The sequence below is a fragment of the Lutjanus erythropterus genome, chromosome 6 (assembly GCF_056507025.1).
Source record: "Lutjanus erythropterus isolate fLutEry1 chromosome 6, fLutEry1.hap2, whole genome shotgun sequence".
In the NCBI taxonomy this organism is placed as follows: Eukaryota; Metazoa; Chordata; class Actinopteri; order Lutjaniformes; family Lutjanidae; genus Lutjanus; species Lutjanus erythropterus.
The window spans coordinates 43,275,476-43,288,987 of record NC_139322.1 but is presented as its reverse complement, the minus strand read 5'-3'; positions in this window follow the sequence as shown (position 1 = coordinate 43,288,987).

Genomic DNA, 13,512 nt, shown 5'->3' with positions numbered 1-13,512 from the left:
TGATTTTTATAGTAACACAATAAACACATTGCAAGTCAAAACATTCAAGGCATTAGAATGCAATTTGCTTTGCACATTGCTCTGTCTGTCTTGCATTAAACGTCCAATAAAGAAAATTGAAATTGAACATGCAGCCCAATCAACAGAGGAATGTTTATTTTTCTCTGCAGAAATTCTGAAACCACGGGTGTTAAAAATCTATGTTTCTGAACAAAAATACTGACCGAACTTCACACACACTGGTTAGATTAACTAATGGTATAACACATACATACATGCACAGACCTTTTAGACATTGTCAGTCTTCAATCCAGAAAAAAAAGTTTGCAGTCAGAATAACTGCTGTGCTGCTGTGTGCTAGATAAAGTTTTCACAAATGCAGGAAAAAAGTCAACATAACTACATATTAACATACCTTTCAATCGATAGATGTCTGTGGTTTAATCCATCTCAACGACCAGTGCAGCATGGCATGTAGTATCAAATTACTCTCAGCTTCCAGGCAGTGACAAAACTTTGCGCTGCTCCACAGCTCTCATTGGTCAAAACTATGCTGACCAGAAATCAGTTCTTATGGACTCAGTTTAGCTTTATGGCATGTTGTGCCGTACAAGGATTCCTAACAAAGGCCTACACTTTCTCCACAAACTTTTGGGCATACATGTAACAATCAAAGCCTGAGATCACATGTTGGCGCCCAAAAGAACAAAGGAATCAGTCAACCCCCTTTCTCTGTGTGAATTAGCTGATTCAACCCCCAACACAGAGCCCCAGCCAATCAGCAGGGGTATATCATCACGAAGCGTACCTGAGGGAAACGCTTCCGGCTGTGACTTTCATAGCCGATGGAAGTAACCGTAACTGTTCCTGAAGCTTAGCAACTCGTCCCGCGTGGCGAACGCTTTAGAAAGAGTTATTACTGTGCACAACTAGACGCGTTTTAGGCCTACGGATTTCCCTCGCTGGTCAAGCTGATCACCTCTCCTCTCCCTCACTCTGTGCACCGAGGAACACAGAGTAGCCTGGTACGAGACCATGGATCGACCCTCTCGCCCGGATGCCCGCGGATGCAAAGCTTGGTAATTGGTAACTGCCTGCTTCAAGAAGAAGGACAAGGATCCCCTTCTTTCCCCGAGTGATTCCCCGCTATGAGCCGGAATTAACTTGCCTCACCAGAGACTTGCCCCCTCACCGAGGACCCGTTAGCCGCTGTGAGCCGCTAACCCTAACCCTAACCTCTGCCGCAACAGAGGACGCACGAGGAACGACCGACACATCACTCCACCTTCTGCAAAAGTAAGAGGCTTTAGGTCTGGGCAGATATTAGTTAGTGTGTGGGGTTTTTTTTAAGATTTGTAAGGGCTTGTTGATACGAACCACCGCGTCCGGTTTTGGCTGCATTGAGTTTGTAAAAATATTGTCTGTGTTGCTGCTGCCTGTTATTCTTCTGCTCGTTTGTGTCTGCTTGTAATACATAGTGATCTGACCTCATCGGATCGCTATTGTGTCATGCCGCACGCGGAATTGGTCAGTACTTCGGCTGTGTCGGTTCAATGTCCAGATTCATGCCACTCACCAGCTGAGCCGAGCGCGTCTCTGCGTAACACAGACGGTTTACTGCATCACAATACCGCCTGCATGACCACACTTCTGAGTGTTTCCCTTTCTCCCTCTCTTCCACTAATCTACATCAAACTTCCCTCTCTACCGGCTCCCCTCATTTTGTTGTGAGTCACGTGCTTTCTTGGCGAGCCACCATTACATGACGTGAACAGTGACCCTCGCGTGACATAGCCTGCAGCTTCACAGCCGTCATCTTGCTACGCTTTACCCACCCCGCTCGGGCTCACACACCCCACTCTCTCTCACACAGCCACTCGCTCATACACACACACACACACACACACACACCCACTCACACACACACATACACACACACACATTGTCGTTCACTCACCCACTTTCTTCCACACCCTCTCTCACACACACACACACACACACACACACACATACCCTTCCTGATGCTTGCTGGTTGATTTTTGTAATGTGTTATAGTTGATAGGGTTTATAGAGCAATGTTGATGTTGGTTGTAAATTAATGTCATCAGTGTGAATAAACCCTGTTATACTACAAAGAGAAGTTGCCCTGGTTTTTCGTGTGTACTGTGATGAAGCTGGTTGACAAAGTCAGTGCCTGAGTTCCACTCCTTCCTGTTCGTCTTATGGTTGCTGATATCTCCCTAGAATTAGCTTCCTAAGTGAACACTTTTGAGACTGAATTTACGCCTGATCATTGGTCCGGGTTTTCCCGGTGGTGCCCCGCTGTAAGCTAATTTGATTATTATGCTTATGTAATAATTAATTAATTAATCAAATATTTTAATAATCTGTAATTAATATTAATAATTATGAATTATTGCCAATGATCATATTTAGCTCCTCCTCTTCCCAACAGGCAGTAGCTGGAAATGGCAAACTGATGTTGAATCAGTAGATCAGTGTTTGTCTCTTGTATGGCCGTATGGGTTGATGGAACAACTAAAATCAGAGTAGGGTCTGCTCTAGGGGTGGCCACTGGGTTGGCCAATGAGATTCTGGTGGTGGCCGTGGCCACCCCTGCCCAAACCTCTAGCCACGCCCCTGAGTGTCGGTGTTGTTAGAAGAGTTAGCAGGAGGCCTAGCTAGCTGTCATGATAGCAGGCAGACTGAGTTTCAGAAACATCACAATTCTGGCTCCCACTGTCCAGGTGGGGACTAGTTGGCGCTACCCCTACTCGTGAGTGATAGCACAGTGTCTCTTTTCTTTCATGCCTTTAAAAACGCACAATTTAGAGCTTGTTCGGATTGAATATTAATTAAACGCGAGTGAATGAAAATTAAATGCTATTGAAAATGTCCTCGGAAGTCATTATGTATAAATAGCAAAATAAAAAAAAAGTGTTTTTGATGCTGGGTTTGTGATGGCAAAGTGTGTAACTGTATTCTGCATATGACTCATTGCTTTTAGCCCCTCTATTGATAATCCTTAATACAGGTCATCAATGTTAGATGGCCATATGAATAGAGTTCTAGAGGAGTTGGAGAATAATGTGTATGCCAGGACATAGCATGACAATATGGAATTTAAAATGGTATTTTGACACACACTTAAGCAAATCCCATCTATAAACAAATCCCACCCTGCTCAAAAATCCTCACAGAAAGATAGCTTTTCACTATTCAAGGGCCACATCTGCGACAACAATCAACTTTCTACTGAGACAGACTATTTAAACACATTGGGACACATTTGAGAAAAATCATCAGTCTGTCAAGTCCATGTTTGCTGATTGTTCATAGAAAACAAATCTTTACGGTGCTTTCAGAACTCACAAATGGAGAAAACACTCCACCCACACAATTCACGATTTTAAGCCTGGAATTATGGATTCGACTTCTTACAAAATAACAGTTGCAGAGTTGATGAATCTGTTGTTAAAGAGTTAGCCACTGTACTTTGTACTTCTAGTCCCATTCAAGCTGCAATAGGAAACCATGGTCCACTGTCCACTGCTTGGAAATGGAAGACATACTATAGAAAAAACTTTAACGTTGTGGACCCTGTTGAATATGTTTTAGACTAAAAGAATAATAAATCTTTTCAGTATGTACCTTTACTAAAATCCTTGTAGCATTTTTAAAGTGTGGAACTACACTAAATAAGACTAGAAATTTGAAGAAAAAACATCACCCAGTGGAGAGTGATAAACAGGTATATAGATCCTTTTGGGATGGACTTCTCTTTAAGAGAAATGCTATTCTCTCAAAAGAATGTTCAATTTCTTTGATTTTGTGTGTTGATGACTTTGAAATATGCAATCCCCTTGGTATGTAATGTAAAGAACGCAAAATCTGTGCCTTGTATTGGATTTTAGGGAATCTGCCACCTGGTTGTCACTCCTCGTTGTCCTCTATTTATTTGGATGCATTGATCAATAGCAATAATGTCAAGGTCTATAGTTACAAAAAAGTGTTAGAGCCTTTGACTACTTTTTTTCTGAAAATTTTCTCTCATTGAAATGAATGAGAATAGTCTTAAAGCTGTTTAAAACTTAAGCCTCCTTCAACTTCAACTACTTCAACATACTTTCAGCTACAGACTTCATTCAACTTCTAAAATGGTCACAAGACTTTCAACTATTTAACTTGTATTCAACTGACAAACTGGAGCAGAGAGCATTGATCTTTGTCACTGGAAAAGAGGATCCTTTCCATCCACTCAAAAACGTTAAGATAGTCATCGATGGAACACAGATCCTGAACGAGGTGCCCTCAGTTGCAACAGCTGTTGCCATGTTCTTCGGGCTCACATATGCACTCAACCTAAAATATCAGAAAAAAAGATGTCCCCAAAAGTTCATAGGCTGAGCACCCAACTTTACAGCCCAGAGTAGGCAGAGTTGAATTCCACTTACTCCACTGATTTTATTTTCCCATTGGTGAGAAAATTTTAGTGTTTCTACAACCAAGACTTTGTACCCTTTTGTATGAGGTTGGTGTTCAGAGATTGCACTTGCATGACTGCATTTCCACTGCAGTATAGACAAAAGTGTCTGCCCAAGTTATCACAGGCACAAGTAGGCAGTGTGCTGAAAACCTGGAGAGCAATTGCATTTGTACTGCAGTGTTCGTACTGATTTTTGTATGGCAGATAGTGATATTTTTCAGAACAAGAGAGGGCCAGGAGCTACCTCACACATATTTGCAGGTTATGGAACTGATGAGATTCACACAGATCATCTGATAACCCTTTTAATTTTAAGGAATAATTCCTGTCTGACTGTATTACTTTCCGTTTTGAAAAATGACCATTTTCTGCTTTAGGAACTGTTACTATTTCTAATTTATTTTAGTCACTGAGTATTTAGTTTGGTTATGTTCAGGGAGAACAAAATGTACCCATATTCATACAGTGTGATAACTTGAAAATGCAGATGTTTCTTGGTTGCTCTTTGTATTTGAGAAAAAAATCCTGTGTTATGGTTGAGGAGGACTGTTCATCTTTATACATTTTGAAAAACATGTAGTGTTAGCCATTTGGCTAAAAAAATCTTCATTGAACAGTAAATAAGAATGTGTTTAAAAGGAATGAGAATATAAATCAAAATGTATTAAAAGCATTTTTAAAATTCAATTCTATGTACATTAAATTATGACAACTTTAAATTTTTATTTGAGACAACTTAAAAAAAGTGGTTTGCTCCCACGTTCAAAAGTGGTTTACATGAAGTTAAAATATTCAGGTTTAACGAAGTGGATTATTTAGGGTGATGCAGGACCCTGACACAAAGCGGAGGGGTCTTAATTCATCCTAAAGGGGTTTATGTCACAATACAGACCTGCTCATTGTACATGATCCTGATTAATATATAATGATTTAGCATTATAAATGACACAAAATATTGATCTTAAAATAATTTTACAGCTCACCCAGAGTCTGTTCTAAGGTCTGTTGTGAGTACATCCAAAAAAATTAGAAAAAATGTACATATTTCAACAAAATATAAGGCCTATGAAACTCAGACATTAGACATTAGACAAGCTGTGGTGGATGAGCAGGAAGCTTTGCCAAATTTCAAATACATAATGTTGGAACTTTTTAACAGGTAAATTGTTGCACGTTATGTGGAGACGGAGCACAGTGTAGTTTACAAACAACTGCACACAGCCTTGACTTCTGAAAACTGATGATAAAATGATAATATATGATAATACAGACAGACTGACAAATTTTATGAATACCACAGCAAATACAGTATTATGTAAATAAAATGTGGCTACATAATGAATGCTGTTTGATCTCTGCTGAGAATATTGCAAAACAAGAAAACAATTTATTGTCATCATCATCAAAATATGTTGATTGGTGCATGTAACACCTGTAGTGGTCCTTTGTCCACAGAGTACCAACATGTCTCACCAAAGGCATGACGGTTAACTATATACACAAATTATACTTATTCATTACTTATTTGCCAAAATTTCATTCACTAATGAACAAGCGGAGTGTTAACAAGACACACTAAATTGTTGACTTACCATTCAGAAAGGCCCTGCTGCATCTGTCGTGTTTGAAATTCTGCAGGAGCCTCCATCTGGATCAGATTCTGGCTCAAAATTGGATGTTTGAATTGCAGCGGATCTGATACCAGCCATGTCTGTGTTAGTGTTCAGCTTAAACATAGCAGCATGGACCTGGATAGGTCAAGCCACGCCCACCTCCTGAGAGGGGTGCTGCTAGTCACAGCCCATTTACATTTAAAGCTACAGGCACAGAAACAGCTTCTTTCGAGAGGCTGAAATAGAGAGGTATAGAGATATGCTTAACTGCAAGACCCAAATGGTGTTTTAGAAAAAAAAAACACTTCAAAAGCATGATTTGAGGACCTCTAAAACCTGCAAAAACATCAGAAAGGGGCATAATATGGGATCTTTAATATTAATATTAATCATCAGTCTGAACTTTGAATTTGGTCATGATTTTCTTGAGCCTGTAAAACTGAAAGCATCTTCTTCCGTCTGTAACTGTGCCACAGATGTGAGAAAACCTCTCAAATCAGGGGGAAAAAATCCTCAGTGTTAATTGCCCTTTGCCCTTTAGTTTTTACCAGACATGTCTTTAATTTTTGAAGAGAATAAAAAGTTAACCATTTTCTTCATCATTGTCTGAAAAATCTTCCAGTGCAGTCCACAACCAACCACCCTCCTAACAGGGTAACTGCAGCTTCCATTATTTTCTCTACCTTTGTTTTATCTGGCTGTTGTTTTCCTGACCTCTCACTGGTTTGGGCTTTTTTTTTTTCCTTATCAACTTTATTTCCACTCTCAGCTTGATGCTGATTCTGCTCTTTATCATATGTCCCCCTCTTTCTGAACGGGTAGGTTCAATGTTTAATCCACAGGTTCACTTAGAAAATATCTAAATAGAAAAATAAACTGTGCACACATAAAAAAAACAAACAAACCTGAAAACTCTGGTATATTATTCCAACATCAAGAGTCATAGTTTGCAATCTAACTTTGGTGTGGGACCGGCATGAAGAAAGGTAGGTATAGCCCTTGTGCTCAGAGATGTACATTGCCTGGCAAAAAAAGGCACACACTATAATATTTCATTGGACCACGATTAGCTTTGGCAATGTCACAACATTTATTTCTGTCCAGAGGTGCATTAATTTTTCACCAAGATCTTGTATTGATGTTGGGAGAGTCAGACCTCTGCATAAAGTCTTCTCCTGCACATCCCAAAGATTCTCAGTGGGGTTAAGATCTGGGCTCAGTGGTGGACAATCCATGTATGTATGTATATCTCATGCTCCCTGAGCCACTCTTTCAGTGTTTGAGCCCAATGAATCCTGACACTGTCATCTTGGAATATGCCCATGTCATTAATGAAGAAAAAAAATCCATTTATGTAAAAACCTGTTCATTCAGTATATTCAGGTAGTGAGCTGACCTAATTTTTTTAGCCACATAACGTTGCTGAACCTCAATCTGAGCAACTGAAGCAACCCCAGATCATAACACTGCCCCCACAGCCTTGTCAAGTAGGCACTAGGCAAGATGGCTGCATTATTTCATCTGCCTCTTTCTTACCCTGATGCATCCATCACTCTGGAACAGGGTAAATCTGAACTCATCTGACCACATGACCTTTTTCCATTGATCCAGAGTCCAATCTTTATGTTCCCTTGCAAACTGAAGCTCTTTCTGATAAGCCTCACTGATAAGTGCTTTCACTATCAAAGATAACTGTGAGTTCTACTGTTGATTTTTTACAATTTTATGTCACCTAACATTTAAGTGATCTCTGATCACAATCATTAATTTTTTTTCCAACCACATTTCTTCCTTGAAGAGTATGGTTCACTGCTATCCTTCCAGGTTTTAATAATGTGGTGGACAGTTCTTAACCCAATTTTGGTTGTTTGAACAATCTCCTTAGTTGTTTTCTTTGCTTGATGCAGGCCAATAATGTGACCCTTCTGAAACACACTAACATTTTTTCCTCAACCACACGATATGTCTTCCAACATGGTTATTTAAGAAATGAGAACCTACTCACTGCAACAGTTAGGGTTTAATGACTTGTTGCCAGCTGAAACATATTAATCACTGCAGTAGTTATTCAATGGAAGACTCTTACCTATTTGTTTAGTTACATCCTGTTGGTGATTCCTATTTTTGCCAGGCAGTGCATGTGTGTGTTCAGTTTAATCCTACCACACTTGACGTGAGCTTTCGGTTCACATCCTCCTTACTGCATGTTGCGCCTGTTGTTAGTTTAACGAGGGTAATCACCTCCACCTGCCCAGTGATGTACTTATCCAAATATGGTATGAGTGAATCCCAGAGGGGGGAGACAAAGCATGCGAGACATGCTCAAGAGACTCTCAGCCTCCTTTGTTCCGATTTCCCCTTTCCCCAAAGTTAAGCTTTTAATCCAGTAATAAATAAATAACGAGATATAAAGCTTTCAAAGCCTATGAAGTTCTTCCCGGCACCTTACACTGCAGTGACAGGTTCTGTATCTCATGGGCTGGGCTCACCATCCAGTACTGGACAAGGTTCTATCTGAAATCATCTGTGAATCTCTCACATCTCTGAAGTCTCAGCTCGTCTTAAGGGGACTCCTCCTGACCTATGAATGAGGTCAAGATAAAATTACCTCTATGCTAATTTTATAATAAATAAAATTTGCTCCATAGAATAAATATTCTCCAATTCACATTTTCTGTTGTACAACATATGTAGTTCACTTCAGTTTAAAAATCACAATCACTAGGCTAAACAGCTATACTTGTAGTAAGTTCAATTGCAGTTAAGGCACATGACATTAAAACAGGTAATGTAGTCACTAATGCGCCTTTAAGTTTATGCTAAATACCTGTGGACTGTATAAAATAACCATTGCTAACTGTGAAATCCCCAGCTAAGTAAATCTTGGCCAGCAGCTAAACTGCAGCAAATGACTCAAAAAGGGCATAAAAAGTGCATGAACACAATATAAATTACAATCTCCTCAGCTGTATATCAGCAGTATGTCTCAAACACAATTACATGTCCTATTTTAAACCGCTAACAAATTTAGCATGATCAAATGGGATTTTACATGGTGATCATGAGCATTCAAAGCTAGCCGACTTTTAGGCGCTAGTTAGCAAGATCCCAGCGGACTTTCAGATGCTAATTAGCTACATGCTAACAGCTGACTCAACTCACTGGTGCAGTGCAGCATCAGCATCTGGCCTACTGTGCACAAACAGGTAGCATTCTCTCCCCTTTTATCCACACAACAGTTTTATATTTTCACATAAAACATGAATTGGTAAATGAAAATGCAAAATTAACTTTTATTAAATGTTTCTATTGTTTTTGCTCAGTTTCTTACCACTTTTGTAAAGATTGTCTTTTTTTGCTCTTATCAAGGGGTCAGCCAAAACTGACTTTCTGCCCCTTCCTTTCACTGTGACCAATCAGTGATCGGTCAGGAGGTAGGCTAAAGCATCTGGCTAAGATGAAAGTGATCTTTGAGTTTACTGGCTATTTGCCAAGTTTATCAACCAACCGTGGTTGTTTTAGCAACACACACTCATATATACATACACTCATACACTCTTAAACATATTTATGTGTGCTATTTAATAAAATTGTATTTATTTCAAATGGAATGGTATGAATTTATGTATGTTAATGCAGACATTTATTTATTTATTCTTTTTCATGGCTTAGCTAACCCTCTGGGCTACAGGAGTGATTCAGCCACAAAAAGTGGTTTATCAGGTTCACCAGCAGACCACTCAGCAACTCGTCTGGTGGCCAGCTCAGCCGCCAGCACAGCTGTAGAACATTACATTTCTACATAGTGAAACCTGACACACAAAATAACTGCCAGAAAATTCATTGTTTATTGATCTAAAAAAACCGATATCACTTTGCTTGCATCATATTTGATATTTCAGGCATTTAAGAAAATTAATTGTTCACAATAATTTTATATTGGAAAGGAAACCCAGTATTGTTCATTGCTTTTAGAAAATTTGGCACATTTCAATTGTGTTTTGTTATTGTTGTTTGTTTTGTTTTGTTTTTTTTCGCCAAATGGGAACTTTTTTATTTCACCTTGTGGATGGCTAAAACTGCTGAATTTGTCAATATGACATACAATTATGATCAGCCTGGAATTATTTTAGTGAAAATTAATTAAAAGGACAATCATTAGCAAGTGCTTAGTTGCTCATAACTATTTGCAACATCCAAGTGACTATAACGAGTTGCATCTATAAAGAACATAAATAAATATCTCACTTTTCCACTCTACATTTATCTTAAGATGAAATTTCTGTCTTAAATTAGTTTATTTAATAGTGTATTTGTGATTGTGGTGGGATAATGCATTGTGAAATTCAAATGAATAATTGATTGAGAGATTCACAAATCTAAATATCTTATGTACCTGCTGTATCATATTTGATACACACATTTTCAAAATAATAATAATTTACTATAAAAGAAGGTACACAATATTAAGTACCAATAGGTTGCTTCACTTAAGTAAATATTCATATTCAAATATTAGTAACAATATGAATGTTATTCTTACAATAAAATTTTCAATATTAGCAAAGCCTAACATACAATAACAACACAATGTAACATGTAAACATGACATAATACAGTAATTTAACATAACATGGCATTGTAACATAATAACACAGACTAACATAACACAACATACAGTAATATATAACATAACAGAACATTGTAACATAGCCTTAATATTGTAACAACATAACATTTTAACATAACAAAACAACATTATAACATGACATTGTTGTAATAGCATGTTAATATAATATTATACAGCGACATAGCATACCATACAGTAACAACATACCATAACATACACTACAACAAACAACATAAGATAACTTTGTAACATACAGCATAACATTTTAACATAGCATGATATAGTAGCATGACATAACATTGTAATGCATTGTAACGTAACGTAACGTAACATCATATCACATCATATCACATCACATCACATCATATAACAAAAATACCAAGACATGACATAACATGACATAAAATGATAATGCTATGACATCAAAATAATATCATGTTGTACTGCAGTGGGTATATTGAGCAGGACAAATATAAATACATTGGATAATACAAAACATACAGTTATAATATTTGACCAAAGAGTCATTTGGAAAGGCAGTAAGGCAGTAATTGGTCAGCTCCTGCTGCTACTACACAATCCAGTCCAGCTGGTGGCAGTAATACACCAATAAGATAGTTATTCCACCCCTTATTAAACAGATTGAAGGAGAGATCACAAAAGCAACGAGAGTAAGAATGGAAAGGACGGTGGTTTTACAGAGTTCAAAGGGCAGAGGCATGAGGCAGTTGTGTTAAGACTTACACCCCATTTACACCTGCTATTAAAATACGATCAGTATCCAGAATAATGAAAAATGCATGTTAAAGCAAGGTGTAAACACTACATGATCAGAATCAGATCAGATCTGTCTGACCACATATGGAGGTAGTCTGACTTACATTGTCTTCAGATTTTAGGAAGTTATAAATGCAATCCATGCATCAATCTGGATAATGTATCCAGATACAGATCACATGTTAATAGTAGATGTAAATGGGTTGTGGACACACCAGCCAACCAGGGATGCTCAACTGTGCTGTGCCAGTGGGCCAGTTTTGATGAATGACAGGAGGCCAGGTGCCAGCTAATAAACACACCTTATTACATTCAAAGGTCCATAATACATCTTTCTTTGCAATTCTTTATTTTTAAAATTAAGTGATTAATAAATTTAACTTTACTTTAACCAATTATCCTCATGTCTGCTGAAACTTTTACAGCCTAATTTATCTTATCATACAAAACAGGCATATCTGTCCCTCCTTCCTGGGACAGTGTGAATCAACCCAACACAGCACCGCATCTGTTCTCGGCCCACAAGTTGAGTAACACTGAAGAAGAAAAAGCCATGTGATTCATAACCTCAGGAAGATAAAAGTACACTTTCATCCAACTGATAGGCAAGAACTCAAGAAATTAGTGTTGCTGAATTCTGTTTCTGCCTGAGATATAGTGTTTTTTAAAATTATAATGTAGAAATTCTGTTCCTCCCCTCCATACCACTTGGGGGCGTTAATGCACCAATTCGCTGTTTTCCAACCGCCGGTAAACCTCAAAGAAGAAAAGAAGCAACGATGACAAGAATGGTTGCGTTTAGAGTTGCTGTCTCTTAAGCTACCCACGTCGTAACCACAGCAACAGTCATATCATTAAACAGTATTAGTTTGTACAAGGTGTGCGGTAAAGAAACAACGTGTACAAATCTCGCGAGAGTGTCGCAAATCAAAGGTTCCCTTCAAGACACGACAGAAGAGAGAATGAATTGAAGGTAGACTGGAAGTTTTAAGTTCTGCAGGTTTTATCAGGTCTGGAGCCGCTGCCTGTTGCTTTCTTCTTCCACAGCTCCGGTTAGCGTCACAGCTCAGCTACACGTCTACACACTGATTAACTAAACACACAGTGTAGCTCTTAGCTCTTAGCTGTTAGCCTTGGTTCGCTACACTACTGTTCAACTACAACTAGTGGTGACAGTCTGCTCTTACCGTTCTCTCTGAATCGGCTTCGGTTTGTTTTGCAGAACTAATATAAACCTAAAGTCTAACCACCGATAATTCCAGCTAAACAAGTTCTTGCTAAAGTTAGTAAGTTAACCTACATCCTTTGAGAGCATATACGTTTAAGTAGTTAAAGTTTTGTAACTTCTCTGTCTGTGTTTACAAAGTTAGAGGAGTTAAAGTTGGCTTAGTTAGTGTTTGTTAACGTTAGCTACTCAGCTAATGCTAGTTACTGAACCTATACTGTATTTGTCACTGGGTCAAACATATTAGCTAATTAAGTTACTGTCTGTGAATGAGTGTTAGGCTTGAGGTGTGTCCAGTTTATTAGGTCCACCGAGTTTAAACTAAAGTAGTCTATTTCCTCTCTTCATCACAGTTTCAGATGTGTTCAGTTAAATTCATGGACAAGATGTGTTTCCAATCATTAGTCTGAACTTCGACGGTATAAATGTGTCGGCAATAGCATAACAGGGATAGTTAACCCAAAAACGAAAATTCAGTCATTATCTACTCATTCTCACGCTGATTGAAGGTCGAATGTAGTTTTTTAGTCCACAAAACACTTTGTTCTGACTGAATTAAACAAGACATTATAGTTAACTCTGGGAAGCTGTATTCTGAGCTGCAACTTGATTATTGACTAAAATAAATTAACCACCAACTATTTTGACAATCGAAATAAGTATCCAAATTCTCTGATTTCATTTTTTAAATATAATATTTTGTGGTTTCTTTATTCTTAAACTAAATATCTTTGAGTTGTGGACAAAATAAGACATTTTAGGACCTCGCACTGGCTTTGGA